Source organism: Xenopus laevis, chromosome 6L, assembly GCF_017654675.1.
Source record: "Xenopus laevis strain J_2021 chromosome 6L, Xenopus_laevis_v10.1, whole genome shotgun sequence".
Taxonomy (NCBI): domain Eukaryota; kingdom Metazoa; phylum Chordata; class Amphibia; order Anura; family Pipidae; genus Xenopus; species Xenopus laevis.
Genome location: NC_054381.1, coordinates 159,606,206 through 159,624,900, shown reverse-complemented (window position 1 = coordinate 159,624,900; position 18,695 = coordinate 159,606,206). Strand labels below are relative to the sequence as shown.

The window sequence follows — 18,695 nt, the reverse complement described above, 5'->3', positions numbered from 1 at the left end:
TTTATACAGTAGAATGCTTCTAAACCTCCTTATTTCCTTCTTTCCATATGACTCTACTATCATATAGGATGGTGACTCTGATGATGGAAATATCCAGAATCCCAAGCAACATGAGGTCCATCATTCACAAGTTGGTGAGATCCCCACAGATAAGCACATTTATGTGAATGACAAGCATCATGGCTGCTTCTCCGCTGAAATACACCATTGGAGAAACACAATGTGGGTCACAGAGTTTCGCTATTACTGCTCCAGATGAAGTTTAAAATGTACACAGAGTTCATTGAGTTTTACCAAGGAATGGTTTTGGCACAGACAGTCAGCAAAGCACTGAAAGATCATTGTCCTTGCCTTTTTCTTTTAGGTTATATGTTCTAGCCCTTCCCACTTGAAACCTAAAAACACAAAGTATGTACCTAGGCTGAAGGCTGAAGTAACCACAAGAAGAAGCCTGTGGTCAGGCTGTGCTTTTGATGGCCAAGTATACTGTTTTCTATTTATTATTTTCTAGGAACCATCTTGGCTGGAAAAGGGTAACATTAATACCCTACACATCCCTAGTCCAAGGCACACAGTTGAGGTTCCAATATACAAAACCTGCCCAAATTTTCCACTACAGACCCACCCTGAGCAGAGTTTTACTCTACAGGTATGGGATCCATTATCCAGAAACCCATTATGCAGAAAGTTCCGAATAATGGAATGCCTGTCTCCCATAGACTCCATTTTATCCAAATAATCCAATTTACTTCCAAATTACTTGTACTCGATCCAAACTAAGATATAATTAATCCTTATTGGAAGGAAAACCAGCCTATTGGGTTTATTAAGAGGCCGATTCACCAAGGGTCGAAGTCGAAGGATTTTAGCACAAATAGTTTGATCGTTCGATCGAAGGAATAATCGTTCGATCGAACGATTAAATCCTTCGAATCGAATGATTCGAAGGATTTTAATCCAACGATTGAAGGATTATCCTTCGACCAAAAAAAGTTAGGCAAGCCTATGGGGACCTTCCCCATAGGCTAACATTGAGTTTGGTAGGTTTTAGATGGCGAACTAGGGGGTCAAAGTTTTTTCTTAAAGAGACAGTACTTCGACTATCGAATAGTCAAATAGTTGAACGATTTTTAGTTTGAATCCTTCGATTCGAAGTCATAGTCGAAGTCGAAGGTCGAAGTAGCCCATTCGATGGTCGAAGTAGCCCAAAAAACACTTTGAAATTCAAAGTTTTTTTACTTCTAATCCTTCACTCGAAGATAGTGAATCGGCCCCTTAATGTTTACATGATTTTCTAGTAGATTTAAGATACAGTATGAAGATCCAAATTACGGAAATAATCCATTATCTGGAAAAAAAAAACCAGGTCCCGAGCATTCTGGATAACAGGTCCCATACCTGTAGTTACACAACTGAATAAGGTCTATATTTTGTGGTGGATGCAGGAGGCACAGGAGGCACAAGAGGCCTCTAATTATAGTGCAGCAGCCTTTTGTTTCTTCATTTTTGTTTTATCAGAACATTTCCTGCAGATAGGGCACATATGATTTATTTATATCAGGTTGGTAAGATTGTTAAATAATAAATATTTAAGCACTAATCTGCATATTCCCCGGTTCGGTTTTTTTTTGTTTAGAAACAATAACGGAAAGGACTAATGAAGCTGCGTGCGCTATTGATTCCTGTCTTTGGGCTGATTGGTTTGTGAAGAACATAAATGTAATTGCTGCTGTGACAAAAACGCACACAAAATCACTAACCCCTTGGGTTTCAGAGTTAGTTAATGGCACTGAGGAAAGAACTTTACGTTGTTATTGGAGTTCTGATTATATTTGATTCATTTTTCTGTGCCTTGAGCTAGGTTACAAAAATGTCACTTAAACGGGAAGCAGAATCCACCAAACTTTATGGGATGTTCAATATAACAATTTATCCAATGATTTATTTTCAAGTTCCTCAAACTTTTTTTCTGGAAACAAATATTCAAACTCACGCTGTGACTCCCTGACGAATTTCTCCAGCTCTAATTTGTTGATTCCAGCATGAGACACTACTTACACATTGCTTAAGGTGGCCATACACGGGCCGATAAAAGCTGCCAACAGACCAAGGGGCAAATTCACTAACAATCGTAGTTTCGCCAAGCTCAACTTCGCTGCGCTTCGCCGCGCTTCGCCGCGCTTCGCCAGGCGTAGTTTCGCCAGCGCTTCGAAAATTCACTAAAATCCGAAGTTGCGCACAGGGGTAGTGTAAGGTTGCGAAGTTGCGCTAGCGTTGATTCGCTAAGTAAAGCGAAGTTACGCTAGCGAAGGCTAATTTGCATAGGGCGCCAAATTCAAATTTCAATGGAGGAATACGTATCAGCACTACAAATGCCTATAAAACCTTCAATTCATCAAATAAAAATGTTATTTTGCCCTACACATGTGCCCACTGTCTAGGTAAGTTGCCATGAGTCAGGAAATGTAGGGGGGAAGGAGGGGAGCCCCAAAAAAATTTTCGATCTTTTTCAGCCTATCACCCATAATGTAGAAAACATGCCAGTGTTTTTTGGGACTTAGAAAACATTTTGCCTTTTTTTGAAACAATCCCTATCTACTCTATTGCGCTTCGCCAGGTCTGAGGTGGCGAAGGAAGTCTAGCGTAAAAGGTAGCGTTCAGAACACTGCGCGCGTTAGTGAATTTGCGTAGTTATGTCGCTAGCGAAACTTCGCCAGGCGTAAGGGTGCGAAGTAACACTAGCGGAACTACGCCAGCGTTCGTTAGTGAATTTGCGCAGTAACGAAAATGACAAACGCTAGAGAAGTAACGCTAGCGTTCGGTGCTTCTGCGCTTAGTGAATTTGCCCCCAAGTCCGCAGCTTATTGGCCCATGTATGGGGCCCTCCGACAGGCTTCCCTGATCGATATCTGGCCAAAAGTCGGGCAGATGTCGATTGGACGGGACTAAAAACCCGTTGGATCGCGGCCGCATCTGTTCATTGATGCGGTCCCACGATCTGACTGCCCGTTACCCGTTGTGGCCCGATATTGCCCACCTCAAGGTGGGCATATCGGGGAGAGATCCACTCATTTGGCGACATAGCCAAACGAGCGGATTTTTCCATGCATGGCCACCTTTAGTTAAGTTGTTTGCAGAAGGAAAAAATGTTAGATTGAGGAAGCATCTACTAAAACCTTATTGTCTCGAATAGTCACCTGAGTTATCGTGACTACCTGGTGGACCCAATGAGTTCTCATGAGCCACTGATCTTAATCTTTAGAGCAGAGACCTTTGAGGGACCTGGTCAGGAAACAGACAGGCAGATGGAACACTGGCTCAGTGAAACTGCCTTCAAATCTTTCAGATGTTCTCCTAGACTAAGAAGTGCCTAACCCATGACCAGTTTATGGTGCACAGCCAGTGGTCAAAAAATTACACAACCACCAGGGGGCACTATTTGTAGTGTCTACAGACCTAGAAGGAGGCTAGCTGGGAATCAGGAACAAAAATAGGGGGTAACAGGAACAATGAATAAAGGTTTGATTTTAACACCATCACAGCTTCCAGGTGTGACATGATGACTCTATCAGGCACAACCTCAAACTTATCAAGATAACAGATATGTTGTTCCTTCTAGAGAGGACATTTAATAAGTAATACAATTAAACCCTTAAAAATGGATTGTACCATTTCTATTGTATGGTTTAAGGTTATCAGTTTCTTTTTGACCCTCCTAAGGCAAAGGACACTTTACAGTTTGACCAGGTGGTAAATACCAAGCTACTTTTTCATGCCACTTAAACCTCACTCAACAGAAGCAAGTACACTTCCATATATAAGCCACCCTTGCATGGAATTCACACCCCTTCAAAATAATGGGACCGCTACAAATTCAAAGCATTATAAACATCCATAACAGCCCTGCTCACAAAGACTCCAGTACCATTCATTTAACTGCATGCATCACAGATTTGGGTTAATGTGAAAGCGTTGCTGGAATGGGTCCATGATGAGCTGAAGTTTGAGGCAAACATTACAATGCAGATACTTTGAGTGACTGAAATAATAATTTGTGCTGTGACCTGAAGAGCAATTTTTTTCAAAAAATGATGTTTTTGAGAAGTTGGAGAAATATGTGTGAAATAAATCTAAAGAGGTCAGGATTTGGGGCATTATAACAGCCTTCCATTCCATATTTAAGCAATAAATTTGCCACATAGCAAGTATATGACAGTTGGGAGGTCAAAATGTCAACATTATGCATGACCGACGAAGAAAGAGTGCAGCTTGAAAGGAATCAATTAACATGGCCGTATACCTTCAGAAAATTGTCGTGCAAATTGAAATGATTTGCTTCAATGCATTTGAGTAAAGAAAATGGAAGAAGACGTACTATGCCTGGCCGTCACCAATTACGTACAACTCTCTAATTGACTTTTTTGCCTTCGGAAAAATCTCATTAAATGAAACATCATCATGTGACTTTACAATTAAAAGTGTCAAGTTACATTTTATTTTTCATATAAATGGAAATATCCGGAATCATCAAAAAGAGGCAACGAATAACCAGGACCAGTTCTTTTTCTTACTTGGGCCATTGTCCCAAACCATTAAAGAAACCATAAATCACCAGGAAGACATAACGTTGTCTGAGATGATGGGCAACAGATGTTTAGCGGCTGTCACTCGCAAACGCGCAGAAGATTGATATGAGAATCAAAGAAGTGAATACTCAGAAGCAGGAGGAGTTGGAGACAAAAATAAACAGAAAATAATGAGTGGTTATTTGGGAAAATGCAGAATAAGAAGCGAAACAGCAGTAAATCATCGGTTCTGTTCATGTTGACAGACTTGCAAAATTGATCTTTGGAAGCGATTTGCTACGTTGGCCATAAATCTGCTTTTTAAGTGGATTGTGGAAATTGTAATAGATGTGCACAAAGCTGTTTAGATGCCTTCAAGCCCAATCTGGTGACTTTCATGCCTTTCCCAGTATATCATTGTATCCCTTGAAAGAAATATGATTGTTGTTTAGGTGACTTGGGCTCATAGTTCCCAAGGTGCATGGTATATTAATAGAGTATTAACAGGCCTTCTCCATTCCAGTGAGCCACGTAATGAAGTGTGTAAATGATCGATCTTATGTGTGGTGCAGCTGTTTCACATGCCTTGTATATTTATTTGTTTCTTCTTTAAGGAGAACGTTGAGGGGCTGAGGCCTCACTCTCCACCACATTGCTGTATGCTATTTAAAATAAATATAGGAACCACTTAGGCTACATTTACAAAGGCCACTGACTGACGAGGAAATCAGCCGCCCATTGATTAATCTTCTCTATCTCCTCTAAATGCTTTCTCACTGGCAATATTACTGGTGGAGAAATGTACAAATCCCTTTGGCTTTCTAAAGTCACCCCAAAGTTTGATGGTGAGGTAATTTGACTTTTTTCCCACCAGTGATTCCATATTGCTGGTGGGAAAGCACTTGGAGGAGATTAGTCAACTGCATTATTCACGGGGTGACTAATCTCCTCATCTCTCAGGGCCCTAAAAGGTGGACAATCTGCTTCTGCAATACAATTAAGGCATACAAATATGGCAGTGGTGTAAAGGCAGCCATACAAGGGCAGACCACCTGATCATCCCACAAGATGAACAGATGAAAATCTGCCAAAGGCCACACACTGGAGTATGTCAATCTTCCTACACACTGCACAAACACTCATAGCAAGAGTAAGGGAAGAGGATCTGCTGCTCCTTTTCATTTCCCCCTCTGCTGATGCACCATGAACTAGCCAACAATGGGGCATGGATATTAATCAGAATCAACTGGGCACCTTACACTTACCAATAAACATACAATATTACTGGTAGGTGCACAGTCATCTTAAGTTGACTACAGTAGACCACAATGCAAAAAAACTATGGCTGGTTCCTCACCACCACCATTATGACCAATTTTATTAAGTCCTACCTCTTCTACCTTCACCCTTGATAAGCAAAATGGTGTAATAGCCTTGACAATGTGTATATTATGTGCATGGTCAGCTTAAGTAGACTCCAGTAGACCAGAGTGCAAAGAAACTAGGCCTGATTCATCACCACCACCATTATGACCAACTTATTTAAGACTTACCTCTTCTTCCCTCACCCTTGTTATTGCATTGTGTGTGTAAATATATTAGTGACCATGGCTCCCACAAAAAAGCTCATAGTTCCTCCAATGGCAGAGTAGCTTTAAAGCAGGCAAATAATTTATGTTTAAAAAAAACACAGAATCTAATGGTTCTGTTTTAATCCATCAAGCACAAGGTGCATCTCAGTCATTGTTTTCCATGTTTCTTCAATACATAAATATGAAGGTTCCATAATTACAATAATAACACATAGGAACCAGCTGATTGAAACCAATTTTGAGAAGAATATAAAACAAATAAGGTCCATCAACTCAGATTGGTATCGTTTGAAAAACCAGAGCAAGACTGCAGCGGCTCCCATCTTACAAATGGCATTTCATAGCGGTTCAGATTCACTGTGTCTGCCTGGAGCCCAGTTTATCAAGATGCAATCAAAACACAAGCGTTGCTTTCAATCATGAACATATTTAGCTCTGGTTTGGAGTCACAAATATCTTAACCTGCCATGTAATGAATCACAGCTCTGCGGTCGCCATATTCAATGACTAAGATTTAAATACCTCAATTATCTGCATTATCTTCAGCGCTGATGACGGTGCGGGCAATAAAAGAGCTCAATAGTCAATTTCAGTGCAGTTGATCAACCCTTGATCTGCAGCCTCCTAGTCAAGCGCAGACCGAGCTCCTTACTCATTTTTATCTGTTAACAGAAGGGAGAAGCCAATCTACGTCCAACAAAATGTCAACAAAAGCCTATCTCGTCTTCCCAGGCAGGTGAAAGCAATTTAAATCTTCATAAAGAATGCAATAAATAGCAAGCATCTCCACGATAGTGACTCACTAATTCGCAAAGCCAAAAGCTTGCTGATAAAAACCATTAACACTTATTTCCTATTCAGGCTGAGGTTTGGAAGAGCAAACTGACAGCTTATCTCATGGGGAACCTACTACAAAGTCCTCATTCCTTATTTATTCTACATTTATTTGCAGACAACTTTCTTGTGTTGGAAAGTCAATTTTGAATCCAACTGGCGGCTGATCGAGTCATGTAGGGACAGGATTCGTTGGGTTGTTTTGGGAGAAATTCTGTTGCCTCAGCAAATCTCCTCATACATTGCACATAAAACACGTTGTGACATAATTAAAACATACATTGTGAAAATACCCTGAGAAAAAAATTACAAGTACAATATATCAACACAAAAGATATTGTTGGCAGTTGGGTCTCGTAATGGTTCCCATGGCACTTAAAGGAAATCTAATTTGTTCATCGCTTTCAGATTCTCTGCCCAGAGGGCACTTAATTGGCCTTCTGAACTCACTCGCTCTTGGGTTTTAACATCCTTCTAGTTAACCATATATTCACTAAAACTGCACAGTCGAAATGAGTGGCCTTTCCTTGTCTGCTGTTTATTTTTATTATGAAATTGTTGTGTTCAAAATACAATAACACATTGGGCCTCATTGTCAATCTACCACTGAGGCATAAGTGGCACTATATATAATACCTCCATTAAAGTGGGGTCTCAGTCTAACAGCTCTGGGCATAGCTTATGTTATGTACTTGCTATATAGATACATGGGCACTTACCACTATCAAGATCCTTATCACAAGACACCACTTTCATATTGTGTGGTTGGTACATATTTTCACCTGGAACGTATATATGACATTACCAGAAGGATCATCACATCAGTTGGATATGACTCCATGCTCAACAAAGCTGCCATATTGTTTCCAAGTTAGAATACAAGGGGAAGGTTGCCTAAGACCTTATCGTAGAAAGCAGAAGTTTCAAGTTTTAATCCTTTTCTTTGACCGCCCACAATGACCGAGATACATCACATGGCTATCCAGAAAAACAATCGATGTAGTCACCCCAAATCTTATCCTAGACAACATTCAGCCCGGGACTCTGTCCATTACTTTGGGCCCCTCAGTTTTGGAATTTCTGTTTTCGGGTACGATCCCACCTTATGACTTGTCTGTATTCCATGTTGGTTTTTATTTCAAGCCTATTCCTGGAGACATATCTCAGAAAATCATCATGGGTCACACTCAAAGGGAAACGTCAAACCTGTATATACTCAACTGAGTGTTTGGACAAACCATGGTTGAAGGTGCTTCTCATTGCTTATTATTTGGAAGCTCCTAACACTGCTTGAGAAATGGTGAGATATATCCAGACCAAGTGCAGTATGGAATTACCCTTGGAACTTAAATGCTATTTTTCAAAAGAGTATTGTCCAAGGTCACTATAAGGTGACAAGGCAATTAATTCCTTTCTGCTGTCAAAAATCTACAATACTATGTCTCTACGTGTCCTCTGCATGAGGTTTATTTACAGGAGTAATACAGTCTCTCTCTCTCTATAAAACACAATAGTTATAGCTATAAATTGAAGACATCAAGTAAGGCCTGTTCCATGAAATGGCTTTTTCTGCAAAACAGGGCATTTATATGAGGTCTTTTTATAGGTATAAACAGAAGATATACATATTATATATATATAATATAATCAAATAAGGCTGCCCCATGAAATAGCTACTTCTGCTATGACATGACATTTATATGAGGCCTTCTTCATATCTAGTTTTACATCTCTGAATCAAACAGACACTATAATAGCGGTGTTCCTCCTACCTAGGTGGGTGTTGCTTTTTACAAATCCAGTTATACCATGTGATCCATCCAAGAAATAGAAGTAACATGGTAAGACCTGAAACAAGTAGTTTATGTGAAGAGCTTCTCATGTCAAGGTGCCATTGCCTTCATCAATTCAGTTATAGTATGTGTCACATTGAATTACAGTGATGGGTGAGCAGAACCTCTCATGGGTTCTACATATTTCTGATTTATCTTGGGACCCTGGTTGGTTTCTGACCATGGCACTGGCACTATCTCAGATCAACATCTAAAAAAGTAACCAGGTTCAAGAGCCTAAAAGCAATAAGATGTTATTTAAACATTTTATTCTGGTTGTAATTTGCCTTCAGGGCTTCAGAAGGAAAGAGTCAACAAAGAACTTAAATGATATGTGTCTCCTTCTATCCAGCAAAGAGCCAACATATTCTCTCTTCCCGCTGATATAACACGACACAACATCCGCTTTCCCACCCAAGGGCATTCAGCATTGTGCAAAATGGAGTGTTATTAATGTAAAGAGTCCTTCCTTGGCTACAATTCTATGATGGAACATCAGCAACTGTCACTTGGTCCTGCTTCATATCATCGGATGTAATATTCAATGAGAGAAACGGCCTGACACCTTAAAATGAGGATGTTTTGCTGTGTTCATTGTAAATAGGGACAGTATATAGGGACAGTTCTTCCAGCCAAATGCTTTCTGACTTCTGTCTGTCCTACTCTCCGGTTCCTAGAAACCTCACTGCAAACCCAGCGTAAATAATTGTTTAAGCCAAATCAATGGTGCATGCACTTCAAATGTATCCAATCTGCTGCTAATTTTCTTTACTTTCCCTCACTGAAAGCAAGCCCTGGGGATTAAGTACAATATCCATTCAATAAATGCCAGGTAAAGAGCTCACTCGCTTCATGCACTCAGAACCCTTAATTATTCTATGCCAGATATTATGTACCGTATATACTCGAGTATAAGCCGAGTTTTTCAGCCCCCAAAATATGCTGAAAAACTCTACCTCGACTTATACTCGGGTCAAGCGCAAAAACGGTCGCCGGCGTCTAAGAATAGTCGCCGGCACCTATTATCCACTGTTACTATAGACACCATCTATCCCTACTATACCTGCTATCCCACAGTCACACTCCCTTCCCAGAGACTATTATCCACTGTTACTATAGGCACCATCTCTCCCTACTATACCTGCTATCCCACAGTCACACTCCCTTCCCAGATACTATTATCCCACTGTTACTATAGACACCATCTCTCCCTACTATACCTGCTATCCCACAGTCACACTCCCTTCCCAGAGACTATTATCCACTGTTACTATAGGCACCATCTCTCCCTACTATACCTGCTATCCCACAGTCACACTCCCTTCCCAGAGACTATTATCCACTGTTACTATAGGCACCATCTCTCCCTACTATACAGTACCTGCTATCCCACAGTCACACTCCCTTCCCAGAGACTATTATCCACTGTTACTATAGGCACCATCTCTCCTACTATACCTGCTATCCCACAGTCACACTCCCTTCCCAGAGACTATTATCCACTGTTACTATAGACACCATCTCTCCCTACTATACCTGCTATCCCACAGTCACACTCCCTTCCCAGAGACTATTATCCACTGTTACTATAGACACCATCTCTCCCTACTATACCTGCTATCCCACAGTCACACTCCCTTCCCAGAGACTATTATCCACTGTTACTATAGGCACCATCTCTCTCTACTATACCTGCTATCCCACAGTCACACTCCCTTCCCAGAGGCTACTATAGAAATTGTTTTTGTGTAATGAACACAATGGGAACATGTAGTGCAGTCACTGCTACATGAAACCCAATCACCCCTCCCAATTAATCTATTTCTGCCCAGATTATTAATTAAGTGCTGAATATTTTACACAGACAATTCCTCTCCCTTTCAGCACATTACATTGACCCTATTCTTGGATGGTCCTCTGCCTACTCTATATTTTACCACAAATAATTTCTTCTCAGGGGTATAGAGAACATAAACTAGTTCATCCCTGAGCAGTCTGCAAGTGCAGTGAGAGAATACAGAATGATTTAGCCCTTTCATGGTTGGACAGGTTGACCAAGGCAGCGTTATATGGTTTGGCTTATCATATCTCAGGGGGCTCCTGGCTAAGATTAATGATCCCTCCCTTTACACATGTATTTATTGCATGGAGTACAGTGCAGCCAGTTAACTCTTCCTCTTGCAATAGCTCATCTTGATAACTGTATATTATTGCCATGTGCAAAATCTGTATTGAATCCTCGCTGCATTAAATACTTCCATTAACGCTCCGCGTCTGAAGCATTAGAGATTTGGAGATGGCCTGGAAGATGCTTTGAAGGAGGGCAAATTGCCCTTCATTTATAAGCATGGAGAATAATTGGCATGAATAAACGGAAAGAAAAGCACTTATTGGAATAAAGGTCTAATCTAAAGTGGCTCTCTATATGATGGATAAATGTAGGCATGCTAGAGATTTGGGTTTGGCCTTGATGCCCATACAGTGGCTATAAATGGGTTCTTTGAAGCTTCTCAGGGGTGGACATTTCATGACTATCTCCTCCTATTTAGAATCCTATATGATACAAACATGAACCTCTTGACATATCTGTGGTCATCCCCATGAGGTACCATATAAATCATGTGCTCTAGTCATAATCTCATAGTAACACAATATTAGAGTAAATGTGGCTGAAACAAGTCCATCAAGTTGCGCCAATCAGGTTCTAGTTCTGCCTCATCTTCCTCAATCATTTTAGCACCACATGCTTGAAATGGGCCAAGTCATATCCATCTTTTCCCTACAGGGTTCTTGCAGATGGAAGACTCATGACAACGCTGATAACCATGTTATCTCTTTCTCACTGCTGCTCCTCAGAGGAGCTAATCATATTACTTGAGTAAGCATGCTGTGATAAATTGTGAGATAGCTCTTCATTGCTCCAGAGACCTGGAATGATGTGCGAGACTACGTTGGGATGTTGATGAGCTTCCCATGAATGGAGAGTGACGTTCTTTGAAGCTCAGTCTTGTTGTTTTTAGCCATCAAAACGCCAAGCTCTCCAAACCTCCCACAAATGATGAAGGACCTCTCAGCAGAGGTTTTGACCTTCAGGTCTCTACGCCTAAACCAGATCAACTTAAACTGTGTAGTTCCACGATAACTAAGCTGTTCCAGTTATTTTTCCTTCTTTCATGGTTGTCAAGGGCTGAAAGAATTTAAAAATGTAGCTTGGAAGGAGATTTAGGGCAAGAAATTTCACCACCATAGAAATGACCAAGGACACCTTTTCATAGACCATGGACTTTCCAGTTTACCAAGACTCCATTCTTTCAATAAGTGAGAACAGTGGATACCTGGCCCCGTAGCACCTTGGAGAATACATAGAGTATTACAACGTTTCTACTCCAATAAGCTCATGGGAGAATAAATCGGTGCCGAGCGATCCACAGAACAATCACTCCAGTTTTGATCTCAGTTGACAGGTTAAGCAAAGAGCAAGGCCAGGAGAACATTCCTAATGCATTCATGTTTGGGTATTAGGAGGTAAATGGAAAAAATAACCTTTCTGAAAAAGAGAAGCTCTTTCAATTAAATATTAAAGGGACCTGCATTTCTGCCCATCAGGGAGCCTAACCGGGAAATATTTCAGGTCCACCACCAAGTGCTCCCCAGGCTTTAGAGAAAAAGCAGATTTATTTATTTATTTTCAATCTAATCTAAGAAATCATCAAGAACTAAGAGATACTCTTCTATGTAAAATAAAAGCTACAATACAGCCATAGATTTAACTGGGACCTTCCTTTGTATCTGGCCAAAATATAAATGTAAAATTATTTACAATGCAATTATCTCTCTTCATTTTTCCCTTCCTACGTTATAACATAAATGGAGTTGTGGTCATGCATTCTTTACCATTTGAAGGAACAATTTATTAGCTGTCCTTTGAAATTGATGCCTTAAATGTATTCCAGAATATGTTTTCCCCTGTACTAAGCACAATTCAGCAGGATTAATCCCCTACATTTGCTCATAGTCTGTACAGAGAGATCCCATAAAACTATGGCAGCATAGGTATTCCATGTACTAAGCACAATTCAGCAGGAACAGTCCCTAAGTTTGCTCATAGTCTGTACAGAGAGATCCCATAAAACTATGGCAGCACAGGTATCCCCTGTTCTAAGCACAATTCAGCAGGAACAGTCCCCTAAGTTTGCTCATAGTCTGTACAGAGAGATCCCATAAAACTATGGCAGCATGTGATCGTCAGCTCTGCAACTGAATTTCATCCCCTCCCATGTGGAGCTTTATTGCAGGCAAATGATGTAGTAAATTGCAACAAGCCCAGAGCCGACTCCTCAGACAGAGCAGCCTCCGAGGGCATCGTGCACTGCTGATGTGATTATGTTCATGCAAATGGCAGTCTCTTTCTGTAGGCAGAGCGTGTTAATAGAAGCCGAGGTGCACGTTTAATAATATCGCTGGTGGCCCCCTCCTCTGTGCCATCAACCCCCCGACCCACCCCACACACGCTACCAAATGAAAACAATGCAGATAAAACTGGACTCTGCGGTATTTAACCAAATCTACTTTACGTATTCAGAGATTTCTGAATTTAATTCTGTAAATTCAGCCCAAAACTGCCCACAGCCAAACAGCCCCATCAGTATATATATATATATATCTATACACAGTAATAAATAATATACAAGCTCCATGTTGATAAATGACTGGACGTCGGACCCTTTAGTGCATCGTCTGTGTGTGATGGTCTCGGGGGTTAACCCTTTCCATTCCAGAATAACTATTGCCATACACAGGTGCTGATAGTATATGCAGCATGGCAGCACCACTGTTCGGGTAAGTAAATAAGGGCAATGTGTGAGCTGAATGGTCTTGTTTGTCTGCAGTGTTATTAGGGCAGTTGCACAGACATAAAGCTTCCTTGTGCCCCTATTCTGCTTCATGGGCAGATGCATAAAAAAGAAATAGCTCTCTAGCTCCCTCTAGGCTCCATCAATGGCACGACACTGCTTCACGCTTGATAAAGTGGTTAATTCTACAGGGAACAGATTCCTAATAACGACCAGAGGGCTCAGCCCAAAACCACTGGGAACAAATACTTTCTCTTGCTCCATTGATCTTCGGAATAATGAAACAGGATAAAAAAAAAAGCCATTATCAGAATTTAGTTTTAATGAAGTCATTTCTAGGACTATTAACTCCTTCCTGGACACAAGGGAACTAAGTCGGCAATCGGACACAGGGAAGCCGTAAATTGAAGCCCCAATCCAGGGCATATCCCAAAAAAAAAAAATACCCCAGATATTTCTCATGACATTATTTTGCCGATGACTGATAACCTTAATTGATTTTGGGGGAAAAAGCAGCTGCATTCAAAAAACTGTTTAACAGCAATATTTCTGTTCAACCTTCCTCCCTGCAATTGATTAACAGAGGCAAAAGGTCCCCAATTATTGTGCTCATAAGGGAAAAATCAGCCTTGAAATAAACTTCTGGCATCTTACAGGCGATCCAAGCAAATTGTATGGTTTAAAATGATCGATCTCTACTAATCCTTACTGCTATGTGGTTGGTATGGCCACTTATTCCTAGCAACCAGCATGCAGTCGGACAGCGAAGGTAAAGCTTAATTCTTAGTATCGTAAAGTCTCCTATTTTCTTAGTCACTGTCTCTCATTCAAGCTACTTCAATTGGTAGCAGACGTTGTTAAATGCATTAGGGAACTACAGTTCCCAGAATCCCCTGTTGGCAGTTGTAGTTCAGCAACAGCTGAAGGCCCAGTGCTATTTAACACTTACCACAATATAATCAGCAATGTGACTTTCCCTCTAAAATATAAAATTCTACAGTACATAAATGCAGTATAAAACTGCCACATTGATTAACGCAATGAAAGGATTTCCGTTTCTCTTGGTTTATAGGGAAAGGGTATCATTAGGGGAAAATGGTGCAGTAGAGCTTATGTTATAGGCACATGCCATGCCTTATTGCTCTGGGCTGAGCAGGACCGTATTTCATTGTGTTGTACAAGTAGAACTAAACAGAATCTCGATGCAGTAGGGAAAGACCAATGGTATTTAAGCTCAATATTGAGTCATTCCGTTGAATAAGGGCTGAGTAAAATAATTGTTTTGATCGAAAATATTCCTCCAAATAATTTGTATCTACTTCTCTGGCCAGAAACAGAGGCTTATAAATGTAATCTTTACCCCCCCCCCCCCTTTTCACCCAAGACAAACAAGGAAAAATGTTGAAATGGGATGATCCCCTCAACAATAAGCATACAACACTAAATTGCCCATGAGTTGGTACTTCTAACCCTTGAGACATCAAGAGAACCACAGAGGAACGGTCATCCTGAATGCTAGGATCTAAGGCAGGTGGCTACTTAAAACCCCAGACATTGAGTCCAGTAGATCTCTCTTCCTCTCAAGTTTTTCTGAAATACACTTAATGTTTCCAAAATGTCTGAAATGTTTTATATTAAGACCCTACTGTAGGACCAGTGCCCACTATACTGAAATAAGACATGTCTAGGGACCCTAGTGAGGTGCCTCCTTCCTGCGGTTGAAAGAATCTCAGGAACAACATGGACCAGCACTTCCACCTATGTCAAGTGAAAGGTCTCACTGCGAATCAATCTTTTTTCTGCACCCAAACAATGGCTAAATGGTGCTTAATGACCTCTGCATTTCCTGCTGGGGAGGCTTTTCCCTCAGAGAGCAGCAATTGATCCCAATGTTCCTACTGAAACGTCCCCCTGTTATATGTCAACAAGTTGAAGCTGTTAATATAAAGACATTTCATCTGACATTGGTCAAAGCCCATCGTCTCCTCTCAGTACATCAGCCTTGGAGGAACGTTGCTTGGAAGGCATTATTTAGTATACAGCATTGCTTCTTAGATCTCCCTACCACTTTCCCTGGAATATGTTCTATCATTGAACATGAACCCCTGAAAAAGGCAAATACCTCATTACAGTTGGTGGCTCTTTGTAGTCAAGGGCACGTTAACCCTATGAAATCAGCACAAAATTAGCAAATTTACAATAAAATCATCAGGGAAGGAGCTGTGTCTCTCTCCCACGGCTCAGAATAGATATAGAGTTTCCCGGTGTAATTGGAAATCTTATTAACATCATTTTCCCATGGATGGAGGTGTTATTCTCACAAGCTGGGAATTTCTCACATCTAAGGAGGCTTTTTCTCTTGGGTTAGTCACGGAGAAGGTATGTCTGATCATGTGCCCACCAAGCATTGTTCATTTAGTCAGGCTGGTAGGTAGCTGCTAAATCATTTTGGGGGTTTGTAGGTTTAGTGGGGGGTCATGAAGCCTGTGTAAAAGAAACAGAGCAAGGAACAAGCTCAACAAGTCTAGAGTCATCTGCATGCACCATCCAGAGACTGCTGACATTGTTATAAAGCAGGTGGGCACCCATCATCTGCAAACCCAGCAGATCATGCACAAATCCAGACTGGGGGTGCACAGAGCTGCAGCAATTCCCAAATCCCCGGTGCTAATGTTGCCTCATCTCACATAATGAGCCAACGGGTTTGGGTTCCTATAGGAGATGCTGCTCTAATATCCATCTCTAGCCATGGGAGAGCTTCTCACCTTAGAGGAAGATTCTCGTTCCTGCCCGAGGTATTTGCATTTTAATAACTAAACGACAAAGTCTGCATTTGGGAGTATGATCACAAGAGGCTGGAAAGAATGATTGGGAGATGAGGCAATTTGACATTAACTCCTACGTGTACAATGTAATTCACACAGGGCTACCTAGTAATTACTGGCAATGTCTCATTGTGCGAGAGGATAGGTGCCTGGTCGGCTGGAGGAGACGCCACAATATACAGCCATGTAGACTTGCATTGAGCAGGGCACCCACACCATTCAATCACCCAAGTCAGAACTTCAAGCCCAGTGGTGTCTAATGGATGCAGTCGAGTTCAGGAATGATCTTTGGATGGGAATGTGGATATTCACATGTTGCAGGTGAAGCCACTCAATGCACCGCTGCATCTACTCAAAGTGTAAGCTGATACAATATTGCAGGGCAATTGCAGATGGGAGAATGCCACATGTAGTGGTGACAGGGGCAGAACCCCCGACTTTAGGGAAACAATTATCAGTCGCCTGGGAGCCAGAATGCCTAATAACCCACCATTAGTATCCTCTTTATTATAACTGAACTCCTAAAGTGCCACAGAGGCATGATATATGTCATTGTATGTTAATGCTCATGCAGATATACCCTGAGCTGCTGTACAATCACTCTACACACTGTGTGTAAACACAAGCACCTTCCCACCTATAGATTTCCATAATCTTTCCATCATATCCCCTCTTTATATTAAAAGGATATAAAAGTTGAATCCAAGCAGAAACCCTGGAAAATAAAATAATCAACCCCCCCAGTCTCCCCAAATTCTTTCCCTTATTCCAGTAAAAAAAATAACTTTCCTTACCTTCAACTCTTTCACTTTAAACAGGCTCCTCCGGTGCAAAAAAAATACATTCCACGGATTAAGGATTCAGCCCCCCCCTAGCACGAGCCCCCTTTTTTTTCCACGCCAAAAAACACAACAGGCTGAAATGCGCAAAGTCCTTACGGAATGATAATGATGAGGATAGCGTTCTTGTCTCAACTTCGCATGCAATCGACAGCTACGGAGAGGAGCCTCGGATAAATCAGACACATTCAGCCTTTAGGAGGAGGAAAGAGGAATCAGGAAAAAATCCCTAGGAAACCTTCCGTTAAAAGCCAATAAATGGTTAGATCCAACGAGACAATCAAAGTCTTCTTCGGGAATAATTCACCGGTGCCTTTCCCACAAAGCAAAGGCTTCCCAGAGATATTTTGCTTAAAATCCACCGGTATTTGCTGCTTTCCCTTCTCCTGCTGCTTTTTTGTGATCCTTGCTACTCTGTGCAACTACATCCAGTCTTTGTAGCCAGGGGCTGCATTAAGAATTACATCAGGCTTTATAAGCTTTCCAGATCACACATTAGAGTGAGAGAGAGTGAGAGAGAGAGAGAGAGGAGAAGGGAAGAGAAACTAGAGAGAGGGGGTGGGAGGGAGGGTAGAGCAGTGAGCAAGAGACATCAGCAAGAATAAAACGCACAACACTCGCACAGACAAACACACAACTAGAAAGAGCAAACTCTGCTGCTGCTGCTGCTTCTTCTTCTGAGAGCTCTGCTTCTCTGCACGGTGCATCCCCAGCTCTGCTGCTGCTGCTGAGCTCTGCGGAACACAAGGGAGCAGGGAGCTTTTGTGTGTGTGTGTTTGTGCTGAGAATGGGTTAGTTCCTCCTAAACAAGTTTGCATCTGCAGGGGGAGGGGACAAACACAACGGCCATCCCAAGGCAACTGAAGAAAGTTGAAGCATTGAGCCAAGGATGAAGGCAGATCTCCTGAGAAATGGATTGTTTAGGGGGGGGGAGGTACTTGGGAGGGGGGTCTGAATGAGTTCACTGAAACAAGTGATTCACCTTCTTCTGCCCCCCCCCAGAGCTGCCCTGGAGCTACCCAAAAAGAAGAAGAAGAAGAAGAAGAAGTGATGGAATGAAGCCTGAGGAGCTGCCTGAGACCTCCGAGCGCTGTCACCTTGCCTGGTGCTGAAATGAGCTCAGGACTCTGTGTCTGATCCTGGATAGTGGGAAGGAATAGGAAGGGATAGGAAGGAATAGGAAGGAACAGGATGGGATAAGAATGAATAGGAATGAATAGGAAGGGATAGGAAGGAATAGGACGGCATAGGAAGGAATAGGAAGGAACAGGATGGGATAAGAATGAATAGGAATGAATAGGAAGGGATAGGAAGGAATAGGACGGCATAGCTAGGAATAGGAAGGAATAGGAATG

The 18,695-nt window shown here is 41.6% G+C and overlaps 1 protein-coding gene across 6 annotated transcripts in view; it reads right to left on the bottom strand.

Moving 5' to 3' along the window:
* LOC108718612 (adhesion G protein-coupled receptor B1-like) overlaps nt 1-17,981 on the bottom strand; it is a 323,650-nt gene extending 305,669 nt beyond the window's left edge. For 2 of the 6 annotated variants that reach the window (XM_041566670.1, XM_041566671.1), the window contains exon 1: nt 17,296-17,920. The gene's annotated coding sequence lies outside the window, so the exon portion shown is untranslated. Of the gene's footprint in view, nt 1-17,295 lie in introns of all 6 variants that reach the window. The other 4 variants (XM_041566669.1, XM_041566667.1, XM_041566668.1 and 1 more) reach the window with 4 other exon arrangements.
* Nucleotides 17,982-18,695: the final 714 nt, after the last annotated feature.